The sequence below is a fragment of the Micromys minutus genome (assembly GCF_963924665.1).
Source record: "Micromys minutus genome assembly, chromosome: 24".
Lineage (NCBI taxonomy): Eukaryota > Metazoa > Chordata > Mammalia > Rodentia > Muridae > Micromys > Micromys minutus.
Window position 1 is genome coordinate 44,184,219 of NC_137959.1, and position 15,609 is coordinate 44,199,827.

Below are 15,609 nucleotides of genomic sequence, written 5' to 3' on the forward strand. Positions count from 1 at the left end.
GTTAGTTCAACTTTCCACAGTAGGAAAATGTAATGCACTGTAGACAGGGTGTGGATGCACTACAACCTCCATCACTCAGATGGCCCTATTCCCAGGATGCTGGTCCTGGACAGGAGAGAGAGACACTCAGACTGGCACTCAAGGGAAGTGACCTCTGGAAGGTCACAGAGCCCACCCCACCCTCCTCAGTTAGCTCCAGCCCAGAGAAAGTGTTCCTTCAACCTGACTGAGCAGTGTTCTAACAGGCCAGCTCATGTGAACAGATGTGTCCTGTTCCCTCTGTTCTCAAAGCCAAAGCCAATCCCACCAGCCTTACCTCCTCCTGACGGCAAGTCATGGCAGCCTCTAGTGAACGCTCAGCCTGGTGAGGGGCATTTGCTCTGTCTCCTTGGATTGGGGAGGGCAAACTAGCTTTCTAGTAGTACACAGGAAATTGTCAGAGGAGAAGAGAGGTGGGTCAGGAACCTGGAATGGGGGCAGAAGGCAGGGGACTGGAGGCAGGAGGCAGTAGGCAGGAAGAAGGCTTGACGTGGGCCAAGGACAGGGCCTGGTTCATTTGGCCCAGATAGTTCTAGGGAAAGGGAGCTGGTAGCAGTGGGTGGAGCCCATGGAAGCATGGGGGCCTCTGGAGGCCTGTCTTGAGTTTGTGATCCTTAGAACCAGAAGCCAAACCCCCATGGGACTGCAATGTGCAGATAATGGAGACCTCTGTCTTCTTAGGCAGCCTTTGCACACAAGATCTCAGGACACCTCTCCCACAACTGGGTGCCAACCCTGTTACATCCAGACCTTCCCTTTTGAGAGGTCTTCAGGGTAACGGGGCCTTTGCTGGAGCCTCAAGGATCCTGTGACTCTCAGTTTCCCTTTGCTGTCTTTATGTAGCCCACAGTGAGAGAGAAGGGACCCCACGGCCATCCTCATTCTTGGCAGCATCAGCTAATGAAGGAGTTAGGTCTGAATGCTCAGGGAACAAGTCCCACCCAACCTGTCTGCCTGACCCTATTAGACTTGAGTTGCCTGACCTGGAAAGAAATTAGAACCCCTCCCATCACCAACGCCCCCTCCTGTACTGGCATCTGACCCTGGAGGAGGTCACTTTGTGTTCATCAAAGGCAATTTTACTCTAGAAGCCTCTGGAGCTCGGCCCTGCTGGATGGACACTGGACTTGTGGTTGGAAAAACCAGGTTCTGACTTTGTCTACAAGCTGGTCCTGCCAGCCGTCTGTCCAGTCATATTGTGTAAACTATCAGAGACAGTACCCCTCATCCCCTTTCTGGAAGCTTCTAGAACAGGCACATCCAGCCATGGTGTGTTCTAATGGTGTTTCCCCACCCACTGATGTTTCAGAGAGAGACATTTGCCTGAAGCTATAGGAGCTGATTCTGAGTTGTTTCTCCTCCCCTACGTGTAGCTTTCCTTCTGCAGGGTAGTACACAGTCTAATGCTTGGTGCTGTCAGGCATGGGTTCACAGCCCGGCTTGTTTCTACTCTAGCAGTCCTCTTACCAGAGGGTGAGGTTGCATGCCCACCATTTTGTGCTAAACTCATTAGCTTAGAGCCTAGTAGGAGATGGGTTGGACATACACCCCAGGCTCCAAGCAGCCACACTCCCTACTCTCATGAAAAGCTGTCGCTGCTGTCTGATACTGCCCCACTTCCTCAGGGACAGGTAGGGAGCCTGCTGGCCCAAGCAGGAGGTCCCTAAGGACCCAGGTTGCTTTGGGACTACTGAGCTAATACTCAGCCTGAATGCACTTTCTTTCTAATGACTTTTGGGAGCAGTTTAAGATTTTCCTGAAGAATCTTTGTAGAAAGTCATTCTGGGGTGAGCAGGGGCCTGGAAGGGAATAAGGCCACCTATTTATGGCCACTTATCTTATCTGAAGTCACCTATGACAGTAAACCTGAGGGAGTCGGTACTGTCTCTATTACACTGCAGTTGCTCCCACACCATGACCGAGTTCACAGGGCCAAACATCTGCAGATGGGAAATGACAAGAGGGAATAGAGGGGCCAGCAAGAGTGTGCAAGGGGCCATTTTGACTCACGGTGACTGAGTCACCGATCACCCTAGGGAGCCATGAGCAGCCATGATCAGCATGTTCCCACACTCCTCCACGAAGCTCTGGGATGTGCAGAGCAAGTTCAAACATTGTTTCTGGTCTCTGCGGCATCTTCAGCATCAGGCGTGTAGAAGCCCAGCATTGGAGATGGCTCTGTGTGTAAGGTGTTTGATGGGACAGCAGGAGGACCTGAGTCTGATCCCCCCAAGTAAGACCAGGTACGGCAGTGCGCATCTGTGAGGGTGGTCGGAAAACAGGCAGATTCCCAGAGCTTGCTGGCCAGCCAGCCTACCAAAAGCAACAAACTCCAGGTTCAGTGAAACATGTTTGTTTCAAAATGTCCACCCAGACAACAGACAAACAAACAAACAAAACGCAGAGACGGCTAAAGCAGAGCATCTGAAAGCAACCTCTGTCACATACTTACGTGTGGGTGCTGCACACATGTGCATAGTGCACACATGGATGCACACGCATGAGCACATGTGCATACCCGTGTGTACACCTGGGCACACACACCTGTACACACACAGAGAATGTGGAACTCAAGCGACCAACAGGAGGGTGCCAGCCTGAAGCACCCTCACCGTTCTGCTGGTACTTTGTCCCTCCCAGGAGCATCTGTAGCTAGAGGCTGTAAGCTCAGATAGAAATCACAAGTTCCCGAGGACCAGCCCGCTCGCCGTCTGAGCATGTGCACTGACTAGGGCTCCTACTTGGATCTGAGTGTTCACTCTGTTCCTCTGCCTCAAATTCTGAGTTCTGGGCCCCTGAAGCCACACTATGGTCTACGACAGAGCTGGATGGTTTAGAAGCCCCCAGCATCCCTCACACTGTAAGTGTGACCCATGTTGAGTGCAGAGCTGTCCTCCACAGCACTGCTGAGTGAACACACCCGGGCGCCAGTGCCTCCTGGTCTTTCTAGGGACCAGTGAAAGCCTGGAACCCAGGCAGGTCTCACTGGAGGATATCTGCATGTCTAGGAAATGGGAGGGCATGCATGTTCACACATGTACACAGGCTTGCACACCATGCCCATCCTTACATGTACACAATGCCTGTACTCACACATGCAGTATACTCCTTATGTAAGCTTATATGCATAAGCTTCCCTGCTTGCTACATGTAAAGCCTCGATCCTGTTGTGGCCTTCAGGAGGAGTCTGAGGACATGTAATGTCTGCTTTGCTGACTAGGGACTTGCAGGTCTGCTCATACCCCTGCCTGTACCCTCTGTGTGGCCAACTACCACATGTCCCCTATTCACAGGGTCTGTAGACAGCGGGTGATTCTAACACCCCACTAAGTTGAGTTGTCTAGGGAGCGACACCCAACGTGCCTCAGCGGCTGTGAGCGACACTTCCATGCCACGTAGACAGAGACACACAGGGTTTGCTCTTCTAAGTAGAGTCAAACAGGTGCTGCTTTAAGACACTTCGACTCCATCTCCATCTCCACCAGAGCTCAGGGAGGTGAGGCAGTGAACTCTAGAACAACTCTATTTAGCTGTAGCTCTTGCAGCATGAAACCCTCCTTCCAAGAGCATTCAGCACAGTGGATATATTCAGAGCTGTCCAGCCACCCCACTATCTCCTACCAGAGTGCCCCTTCCACCCTGGGGAAGAATCCACGTAGCCCCTGCTGCACCCCTGGTCTCTCCCCACCCCGAAGCTGCTAAGCTCCCCTCTGTCTCCATACATTTGTCTTTTTTGACATCTTACATAACAGAGCCAGGCAGCATGTGGTCTTGTGGGCCTGGCTTCTCTCATTCAGCAAGCTTCAAAGTACTGCGGAATGAGTCAGCTCTGCGTCTGTGCTCACAGCCGAGTGATAGCCTTCACTACGTGAGAGGCCACGCTGAGCAGTTCTGACCCGTTCCCACCGTTCTTAGCAGTAGGAGACTTTTGTGTAGGAGTTGAATGTGGATGGAAGTTTCCATTGTCCCTGGGTGTAAATCACTGGGTGCAGTCACTGGATCCCCTAGCTACTCTAGTCCCCACATGCTGAGGAATGGCCAGCGTGGTATAGCAAATGGCCCAGAAGCTGACTACTCCTACAGTTCAGAATCCCCGAATCATTGCCGAGCCTTGACTATCTTCGACACTGCTGACCTTGAGTGTGTGAAGTGGCTTCTATTTGCATTTCCTGGACCCTAAGGATGCTCTTCACCTTCCTGGGCCTTACCAGCTGCCCCCTCAGGAGAAGTGTCCATTCAGATCTATATTAACTACATTTCTGGTTGCTGTGACAAAAATCCCTGGAATAGCCTCCCGCAGAAGCAAAGGTTTATTCTGGCTCATGGTTCAAGGAAGGATAGAGTAGGCTGTGGTAAGGAAGTCGTGGAGCAGCGTGTGGCAGACAGCCACGTAGCATCTGCAGTCCGGAAGCTGGAGCAGACAGGGAATATGGCCAAATAGAAAACCTCAAGGTCCATGGGGGCTGGAGGGTTGGCTAAGTAGTTAAGGGCAGTTTCTCTGGCAGAGGACCCAGGTTCGATTCCCAGCATCCACAAGGTGGCTCACAACCATCTGCAACTCTGGTCCCAAAGACTTGGATACCCTCCTGCCCTCTAAGAGCACCAGGCACATATAGAACCTTAAAGGTTCTATAATGTTCCAGAACTGCACCACCAGCTGGGGACCAGATGTTCACACACACGAACCTGTGAGATTGATTTCATGTTCAGACCAAAATGAGATCCTCTGCCAGGCTTCTAATTGGATTTTTGCCTTTCATTATTGTCTTAAGAGTTATGTATCCTAGCAGGGTGTGCTGGGGCATATCTTGAATCCTGTACTTAGGAGGCAGAGGCAGGTAGGTCTCTGTAAGATTGTGGCCAGCCTGGTCTATGTAATGAGTTCTGGCTAGCCAGGGCTACATAGCAAAACCCTGCCTTAAAAAGAAAAGAAAAGAAAAAAGGAAGGGGGAGAAGGAAGAAAAGAGGAGTAGAGAAGGAGGAGGAGGAAGAAGAAGGGGAAGAGAAGGAAGAGAAGGAGGAGGAAGGGTTAGTTATGTATTCTAGGCTCAACCCTTATCAGACAATATGCAAAGTGTTTCCTCCAGTTCTGTGTACTCTTTGCCCACCTTCCTGACATCATTACTTGATGCAAAGGATTCTGCTTGAGGAAGCCATGTTTGTCTTGTTGGCTTGTGTGGCTTTGAGCCCATATGAAAACGACTGTTGTTAAGTCAAGGTCCCAAAGATTCACTCCTGACTTTTTTTTCCCTAAGTCTGTCAGGGTTTAGCCCTGGAATTCAGGCCTTCAGCCCGTTCTGAATTCCCTTCTGTAAATAGCGTGATCTGGGAGCCCTGCCTCATTCTGCCATACATGGGGTCCTAGTTGACCTTCTTCTGGGGCTCTGACCCTTGTCTTCTCAAACCACCATACTGCACATGAGTGTTGATTTCTGGGCCCTCGATCTGCTTCCACTCCCTCTCTTAAGCCAACACACACACTTCCTTTGTAGACTTACAGTGAGCTTTGAAGTTGGGGTGTGTGTGTCTCCAGCTCTGTGTGTCTTTGTCAATACTAATTTAACTACTTGGGCTCCCTTTCATTTCTGTAGAATTACAGACCAAACCAACAATTTGGGGAAGATGGCCAGCAAGATTGTGACAGGGATGCTGTCCAGCCCTGGATGCTTTAGGAGTTTTTAGGGACCTAGGGATGTCTACCAAAAATGAGTCTAAATCCCAAGGCCAGGTCTTAAATCTTCCATGACCAAGAACCAGAACATGCTGGGAAAGCCCAAGAATGCGCGAAGAGTCAGCCCACCTGCCCTAGCAGACTCTGTGGGATACAGAGTTGACACTGAATCTAGGAGCCCTGGACATAGACCACTCTTCCCCTCAGTTCTTCAGATACCGTCCCATGTACCACCTCTAAAGTTTGTAGGCTGCACCCCTCAGATCTCCCACCTTGGGGCCGGGTCCCTTCCTTGAATCCATGTCACATACACACCTAAGCCAGGCTAGTGCCCACAAGGCACTCCTAGGCTGTGTCAACTTTTGCATCAACGTTGCAATAAAGGGGTTGTCCAACCTTGCCCACACATCCTGCAGACACGTAACCAGTCCCTCATTGGGCCCTCTGTCCTTGTTCTGCTGCTGGGGTCCTCTGGAGTCTCTCAGTTACCTTTCCTTGCAGGAGTTTTGCAGAATCCCAGACTGGCACCCACCTATTGGGAGGAGGGGATTCTGCTAAATGCTGTAAATGGGAGAAGGCTATAGAGCAGGTGTTGGCAGTTTGAGTGGCAGGGCATTGTGTGGGCCTTGGTGCCCCTCCCGGGCCTATAACCCCAAATATGTCCTGAAGCTCCCACAATACACCAGCCCCTGGCAGAGGTAGCCTTTCAGAAACTAGCCCTGTCTTCTTTGGGATTGTCTGTCCTTTGGAATATCCCATGAAGAGATTATCATCAGAGTGACCACCCTCTCCCCTGGGTTCACCTCTTGCTTACCTCTGGTTTCCCAAGCTACAGAATGAGATGTGGACTATCTCCCTGCAGTGTACCCCAGGCCAGCCTCATGGGGCTAGAAGAGAACCCAGGGGCCACTGCACTGTGATCTTCCTCTTAGCCAATAGCTAGCCTCAGGAAGTCACAGGTAACTAGAACCCCCAAGGGGACAGCATCCCAAGAAGGCCCAAGGTGGGATTCAGGAACAAGTGGTGGTTTATACTAGAAGCAGTCTGAGCCTGCCTCCCAAAGACACCCAAAGCTCTCAATAGGCACACATCTCTCTCACTAGGAGTTCCTAGCCACAGGAGCACTACCACAGTCTCAGAGAAGTCACTATGTCACTGCACCCACTCACACCCCAGGAACCCAAGACTCCCTAGCTTCCACCCTCCACTGTGTGTCTCTGTGCAGCACTAACCAGCCTCTTGTTGGAGGTGGCCGGGGACTGATGTACCGACTTAGGAATTCACTATGAGCCTCAGGGAGGGGACCGTGGGATGAGGCTCAGTCTGTGGGGAGCCCTCAGACGGCCCCTTGATTTGTGGCCATTCTCCATCTTGTCTCCAACCATAATTTCTGCCCTCCCTCTCACCCCCCGGGCAGAGTTGGCCAAACCAGGAAAGGGGCAGGAGTCATAGCAGCGTTTAGCCTTGGCACTCCCTGCTGACTAACTCCACCTCTTTCAGCGGTCTGCAGAGGCAGAGGCAAGACTTCTAGAGGGGAAACTGAGGCTGAGGTAAGCCACAAGGCCAGGACAGGAAGAAGCTGGTGGTGCTTTCCTTTCTCAGGGTCTTTGAGTCCACCCCAGCCCACAGTACTGCAGTTTCTGCCAGACCCAGGCTCAGGACCAGATAACAGGTAGGACAGCTGCATCTCTCAGAGGGAGAGCCAGAGATGCAGAAGCTCCCACGGAGACCACTCCTCGTTTCCCCTCATGTTTGCTGATGGCGGCAGAGGTGGTGTTGGTGGCCCGAGTTGGCCTAGACTATGGCCTCCACTTACTGAGTAGTGGGGCTGGAAAAAAATAGGCCTTCCATTTGGCTTGCCACTTCTAGGGACAGAACCATGGCTCACATACCATCCCCTAGAAGGCAGTGGCCTGCATGCCACGTGACCGGTAGGCCTGCCACACCACCACGCCTCCCATTTCCTGCTCCGTGACTGTGTTCAATATTTTTCCACAAAATGGAGCCGTGTTCTCTGTGTCGCAACAGGCTTAGACATGCTCAGGTCATGCCTGCAGAGGTACCTGGCATATAGGAGATGCCTATGAGAAGTTAGGCAGCAGCTACATCACCATCATCACCACCATCTCCACCATCCTCATAATCCTCACTATCATCATCTCCAGCCCTCCCATTACCCATTGACCCCTACGGACACACTGAGTCCCGAAAACTCAGACACTGGCTTCAAGGCTGGTTGCCTCTTTCTATACAGGAAGAAAGAGGCCCAGAGGCCTAGCAGCTGACCTGTGGCCACTGAGCTGTGAGCCGAGGTAGACTAGCCCGGCCCCTTGCATGGATCTCTGGAGCTCCAGCATCCTCCAGTCCCTCCCAGCTGGGGAAGGCTTGGGAGGAGGAGGCCCTCACCATCTCCTTGGCATCCTGTTACCATCAGTGAAACCACGGAGAGAATCTCAGGAATAAACAAGTTGCGTTTCTGACGGAGGATGGAAAGTGACTCATAGGAGAGAGACTCCAAGTGCGCTGCCCCGTTAGGTATGAAGCGAGTCAGGTTTCGGCAGCGCTGCCAAGAATGCTGTGGCTTGGTATGAGGGAATGACGCCATCTTCGGGGAAGCTGGCGTGGGGGACCCGAGGCCTGGAAGTGCTCCGTGGGAACTCTGACCCTCCCTCGGCGTGTGCCCTGTGCCAAGCCCCACCCCATTGGCACCCATAACTGTGCTGGGCACCTCTGCAAATGGGCACAGCCTGGTAGCTGGCGCTGGTCATGAGCAAGGTGGCTACAGGTGCTTCTGGGAATTGGGTCCTAGTTCAGTTCTGGATATGAACTGCATGTTTGAGGCCATTTCAGTGAGGCAGGCCTTCCTGTGTTCCTGTGATGGTCAGGTACCGTGTTTGCTAGGATTCAAAGGCACTTCTGAAGGAATACAGTAAGCCCTGACACATGGGGCCCAGGCTGAGAAAGGGCTGGCTAGAGCATGCTGGGAGCACAGCTGCATCACCTCAGTGCAAGCTCAGTACCACCTAGCCCTCTGTGTGCTGCAAAGCACAGCCATCAAGGCCATGTAGAAGCCTGGAGGTTTGTCTCTTATCTAACTTCAGAGGAAGAAGGTAAAGGCTCTGTGGTGCCCCTGAACCTGGGGTCTAGCCTGTTCCTCTAGCCCTTCCTGCCTGTACTCAGAGACACTGAGCTGCGTTTCCAGCCAATATCATCTCAGCCGCAGCCTCCTGTGGTACCTGGAATTTGTGTCCTTGGCATGGGATACACCCCATCAGGCCAATGGCTGCTGTTTGGCATTTGGTGTGGACCTGGCAACAAGATCTCGGATGAGTACCTGTCTGTACTGGCCCCAGTGCTGACTTTGTGGGTAAAACAACCATCTTGTGTCCAACCCACCCCCACTCTTAGCCCCCAGGAAACCTATGCTTAGCACCTATCCCAGAACCCCAACACCCTCTCAGAACACAGCTAGTCCTGGGTGTACAATGGTGTCATTATGCAGCAAGGTGGGTCCAGCCTACCATTGGATGAGAAGGAAGGGTAGGCAGGGAAGGAGAGAGAAGGAGGAGCAAGAGAAGAATCAAGATGGAGCCAGAGAAGGAGGATCTAGATCCAGGTGGTCTTAATGGGTGATAGGTAGATAAAAAAATTTTTCAAGGGTTTCTATGGGTCAACTTGTCTTATCTAGGTGGACAGTTTATATCTTTGTCAACTGGTTGTTGGCTACTTTGAAAAGGTCTCGAATAATAAAGCCTGTGTCCCAAGAAGAGGTGCTGATGAGACTAACCAGTAGATCACCCCTCAACTTTGACCCCTTAGAAAAAAATCTAGGACTACAGCCATGAATAAAGTCACCAAGGAGGATGACAGTGCTCAGTCCAGGACCAGGTCAGCATGTGTGTGTCTCACCCAACCTGGAAATGGCCTGGGGGCTGCTGGGTAAATTGTCATCCCCGAGAATTCATCCCCCAGTAGTCGGTAGATGGAGCCTCATGGAATAACAGTCTTTGCCGTTGCAATTAAAACAAAGATCTCAAGATGAGATCAACCCAGATTAGAGCAGACCCTTTATCTAGTGATAAATGTCCTTAGAGAGAGATTATGTATGATCTGCTCCTCTCTTCCTTCAGTAAGAGCAGCATTGCCACTAGGAGTCAGTAGAAAATGCTCTCTGGGTCTGGGGGACGCCATCAGCACCAGGTGGACCCAAGGAACACTGGGTATCCATCCTCGAGACCTGCCCTTTGGTCTGCTCACCTGAGTATTGGAGCATTCTCTGGCTGTATCCAGTGACTACAATGTAATGGCTAAAAACCACTTACTAGATTGTCAGCCTGCTACGGACACCTCATACTGGTGGTTACTCATGGTGATGTCAAGAGGAGCTTGTCCCCTGCCTTCCTTGCTTCTGGAGGTCTCAGATGTATTCTCTATCTCTGGTATATGTCTCTCTCTGTCTATCTCTCTGTCTCTGTCTCTCTCTGTCTCTGTCTCTGTCTCTCATGTTCTCTACCTCTCTGGATCGTCACGTACTCCATAACTTCCAGGGTTAGCCCCTCCTTCCCTTTGGTGTTACTTTGCCAGGCTTCCTTGGACAGAGGCACCTAAAGCCATTATCACCTTTCCATGGAGCAGTGAGGTGGTGTGTGTGTGTGTGTGTGTGTGTGTGTGTGTGTGTGTGTGTGTTGCCATCACTGTGTCTCTGACAGGTTTAGACCCAGGTTGTTTCTGAGTAGTGCAGGTCTAGCCTGACTCTGTGGCTCAGTCATGGTGCTCCGAGCCCCTCGCCTTTCCTCTCCCTGTCTGTGGCTTAGATACATCATCTGTTTCCGCCCCTGCTGTGGAGACCGTGCTGAAGTCAATTGGGAGCTGGCCTGCGTTCCCTCTGGCAGCTCTAGCAAGCGTCCTTCCTGCCTTCGTTTCTTGCTGGCTGCTGGCTGCCCCAGGTGGTTTCACTCCCTCCGCCTTCGTGGTCACATGACCATATCATCTACATGAACACCTCTACTCCTGTAACAAGGACAGCAGACTTGGATTTGGACTAACCCTAATGTAACATGATCTCAATTGAAACTGATCACTCTAGGGGCCCTGAGTTTGAGGGGCAAATTCTACAGGTTTGGAGACAAGTATCGGGCACAAGTATCACCCACAGCCCAGACATAGGTTCCTCTTCAACTCAGGAGGAAGCTGAACTCTAGGCCCAGGCTTAGAACTTCTGATTCTGTCTTTGCCATATTGGCCAGAGTCCCAGGCCCCTGAGACACAGGCGGGCTTCTATAAGGCACAGGGTACGGCAGATAATGCCTGTTTTATGCTGTGGCATGTCCTGCGGCATCACAGCCTGATACTGGCTGCCAGCTCCCTGCATCTCCCACCACCCAGGCTGCTGCAGAGAGGCTCATCTGGGGCATTCATCAGGACAGTCCTGGCAAAGCTGTCAAACAGCCTCCACCGCTGCCTCTGCTAATGATGACGCCTGCTGTGAGTGAGGTGCTTCCCAAAGCGCTTTCCCAGCCACGGCCTGTGTGGACCATTATCACCAAGAGACAGCTCCTGGGCCCTTACTTGCGAGGGAGGAGGCCACTCTCAAGAGCACTTCCTCCCAGACTTCCGGCTCCATTACTGGCCCAGATCCACAGAGTCCCACACCTGGACCAGTTGGCCAGACTCCAGCCTCCCTTCCTCCCCCTGTCAGGGCAAAGGCAGCTGTGGGCTGGCCTCTGTACCTTGGGCACTGCATTCAGTCACTAGGACTATGCCCTTCCAGAGTAGACTGGATAGACACCCTCGTTCTTGCAGGAAACTTAAGAAAGAAAGAAAGAAAGAAAGAAAGAAAGAAAGAAAGAAAGAAAGAAAGAAAGAAAGAAAGAAAGAAAGTAAGTAAGAAAGCTGGATCTCATGGACCATGGACAGACTCCCTTTCAAAGCCCCAAGTGGCCCATTGGTACCTCAGAGTAGTCAGAGAGAGACACCACCCCCCACCTCCAGGCATGCAGGAGCTCTAGGGTTGACCAGTGATGTCCTACCCACAAGGATATGCTACTGCAAGGCCCTGTGTTGGGTCCAGCCTGGGGTCAGGGGTTCTCTGATTGACTGGTGATATCCCCCCAGGCAACCTGGGGTCTTAACCTTGTTCCCAACTCTCCTGTCAGACCGGCTGCTGCTCTGCCCAGCTAATAACTGTGTCTCTACCCCCATCTGGGACACTTTCTACTCTCCTTAGGACTTAGCAACCTCAGAAGATCTATAGAGCCCAAGCACAATTTAGCTATAAAAGAACGACCCCAAGGGCCCAAGGACAGTCATGTCAAATGTAGGCTGACCTTTGAACTCGGCAAATCAGTGTTCACCTTGAACCTGTGAGTTGCACTGTGATTTGGACGGGAGTTTTTTTGCAAATGTGATCCAGTGACTATGAGACAGTGATGGTGTCCCTAACAAAAAGAGATCAAGGCAGAGCTTGGACAGTGTTCTCACAAGCCAGTGACTTCAGGGAACATGGCTGTCACACCTGGGTTTCAGGCTGTGCCTATGGGTCTGCTCAGCCCTCCCAGCCTCCCCGATGATTTCATTATTTCAGTCAGAGCAGAGGTGTGCAGTGAGAAAGCACCACCTCAGAAGACACCACAGAACAGAGGATTGAGAGTATCACCCGGAGTCACTCGCATCCCAGGGTATCACCTAGCTTAGCTCTGGGCAGCCTGTTTCCAGGACGGAGCCTCTGCTGTGTGGGCTCTGTCTCCTCAGCCTCGTTTTGTCCTAGGGATTGGCCCCCACATCTCTGCTCTTCGAATCAGAGGGGATGTTCTCACAGCCTTAAACACAGTGCGCCTTGTGGGGGAGGGGCACAGGAGTCAGTGTGTGGGTGCTTCCACCTCTCCATGTGCTGTTCTGACGCTCTCTATAAGCAGGACTCCTCTTTTTTATGGGACGTTCAACCAACAAAGAAATCGAGGCTAAGAATGGCCGTCTGTCCGAAGTTACCCAGTAGATGCAGGATGCATCCTGTACCCAGATCGCCTCTTCTTACAAACCAACCTAGGGACTCCCCTGGAATTTCATGCAGCAGGTGGAGCTAAGAATTTGGCTCTGGCCTCTCTCCGTAAAGGACTTAGTGGGGAGGGGCTAAGACATAAGAGGACCCTGACCCTGAAATGGCAGGTACCAGGGTGCCTCGGAGAGCAGTGAGGTGCCCCTACACACTACCAGGGTGATCCTCATTTCTCAACACTGGCGTTCTCTCCTGAAGAGCAGTACTAGCCAGGGTCGCCATGGAAGGAGGATCAGGATTCACCATGGGTCACAGGGCATCTGTCCCCCCCAGACAGAGCAGGCTCGGGAGTAGGAGGACAGACAGAAGCTGCAGTGAGATAGACCCTAGATGTGTGGCCAGGTGGGTGGGTGGAGCAGGCAGTGCAGTGGGGACAGGGGTCCTGGGCCACAAGACAAGAACATGGATTCTCTTCTGAGGGTATGGCAGTCTGTGTGGTGTTTAGCAGGAGGATGCTGGGATCAGAGCCTAGGACACTGGCCTTGGAGAGGTCAGCATACACTCCACCCTCAGCCCTGCACACCCACCCGGAAGCCCCTTCCCAGCATGCAATCCAGGCCTGCATGCTAGCAGGGCAACAGTATACAGGAGGGGTGTGGAACAGTGGGGATAAGAGCAAGCCAAGTATAATAAGCCAGGCGTCACAGGCCACATCCACAGGGTCCCATAGGTGCCATCTGCCATCAGCAAACTCTGGGTGGTCCACAAGCTTTGTGGGGGTGGGCAATGCTGGGATCTAGAGTCAGAGGCCCCAGGAAGTTGGATCTGGACTGCTTACTGAGCATATAAGGAAACTGAGGCTGGGGGCAGGGCAGTGGGCTCCAGGCCATAGAGCTCAGAGGGGGTAGAAGTGAAGGTGGGGGTCCCATGGGGTACAGAATCTGGTGGTACAGGACAGAGTTCTCAGGGGCAATGGAAGAACAAGGGCTTCCAGGGAGGGAATGGTCCTAGGTGAGCCAGGCTGAGCACCCATCTGCAGAGTCCCCCCCCCCCAAATGCTACTTGGTGTCTGTCCTTTAGACCCAAGGATTGGCTTTGCGTGTAAAGCCCAGATAACAAACCTTGCAGCTTGACTGGCCACATATGGTCTCTGTTACGTGGTCCATTTTATTCTTTTTTTAATAATCTTTTAAAAAGACGTGAACGCCGTGCCGAGCTTCACAGAACAGGCCTGGCCGAGCTTGTTAACTCTCCGCACCCCGCTGCCAACAGCTCTGCTGTCCCCTGTAGGCATGAGGCTGGGAAGGGAACCTCCTCGAGGGACTATGGAAGTCTTGCTTGTGCTAATGAAGCCCCCACTTGGTGCTGGACATTCCGGGCTGGGGACACTCAGGAGCTAGGACACCCCAATCTACAGACCAATCTTTGGGCTCCAAATCCAAGACCCCAGGAAAGAGACCACTGAGAGTCCATGTCAACCAAGAGCCACATATCAGGAAGCTAAGTCACTGTGAACTAAAATAAGCCCTTCCATAGGCTGTGTCACAGGACCTCAAGTGTTCCTTCCCTGAGGATGAGCTGACAGGTCAGAGGGAATGTCCTCCCTCTAGCTAGGTTAACCACAGCCAGGGACCGTGAGCTTCCTGTGCACAGGTCGTTGAGACTGTTCTGGTCCAGCGTCCTCTGATTGCTCTCATCTGACTTTGGGTTGGCTCTGGAAGCCGCAGAGGTCACCCTGTCCCTGGCCAAGAGGGAATAGACTACACAGAGCCTCTAGTGTATTGTTTTCAGAGCCAAGTGCAGCTCACGGGACCTGGGAGCTCCTAGCATGCACTGGGCCAGGAACATGCTGGGGCAGTACTCTGTCTCCGCTTCTTCAGCCTGCTGGGCAGAAGAGCCGCGTGGCCTGCCTAGGAGGTTAATGGGTTTAAGGAGGAAATGCTATTTTTCTCCAGACAGACTTTGAAGGAGGCAGAGATGGGCTGTGGGAGGGGCCCCTGCTTCTCCCCTCTCCTCTCCCGGGGGACTTACTCTGGGCCTCACTCCAGGACACTCGGCTCTGGTCCCCTGACATCATCTCCATTCCCACTTCCTTCCACATGCACTTGAATTCCTCACCCCGAAGGCAGATGCTCTCATCCCAAGGCATCCCCACCGCCTCGTTGGACCAGTAGATGAGCAGCCAGTGAGGTGGGACCAGCCTGGCCTATTTGGGGATAGACTCTGTGTTTTAAGTTTGCCTCGGCAAAGCAGGGCAACTGCCTACTTTGTGTGGAGAGACGAGAAGTGACGTGAGCAGCCTGTGGTCTCTGGGTGCACAGTGAGCAAGGATGGTTGAGGAGGGGAGGCAGGTGACTCAGAGGACACTTGGCAGGGGTAGGGACAGCTTGGGGGGGGCAGTGGGACAGGAAGGGTAGAAAGTGACTTGGATTTCAGATTCTTGATGCACCCTCATCCTCAAACCCCAAATCCCATCCCCCCAACCCATGAGTAGGAAAAGCAAGTGTTCTACCAACCTTACACTCTATGCAGGCATCACTAATCAATCATGAGCACACTCCACTAAAGCCACTAGTAGAGCCTGGGGATGGGTGTTTCTGTGGTAGCCCTCCTCCTCCATGTCTGGGAGTCAGTGAGGCGGAGTGAGATAATAGCTTCCTTCACTGAAGTACTGCCTTCGAGATCACTGCCCAGAGCTGAAGTGACACCTGTGTTGTCTCCACCGGTCCCCACACCCAGCACTCCTGCCCTTCTCTACAGAGGACAGTGATGTTGTCTTCCTTTCCTGCAGCCTCTGGAGGTCTGTGAGGAATGCCGAGAGCCCTCATACGTGCTAAGGGCCAGACCTAAATAGGGTCGGGGCGGTGAATAGGAGGGCACCCTGCTTCTCTCTGTGCTGGTGTCT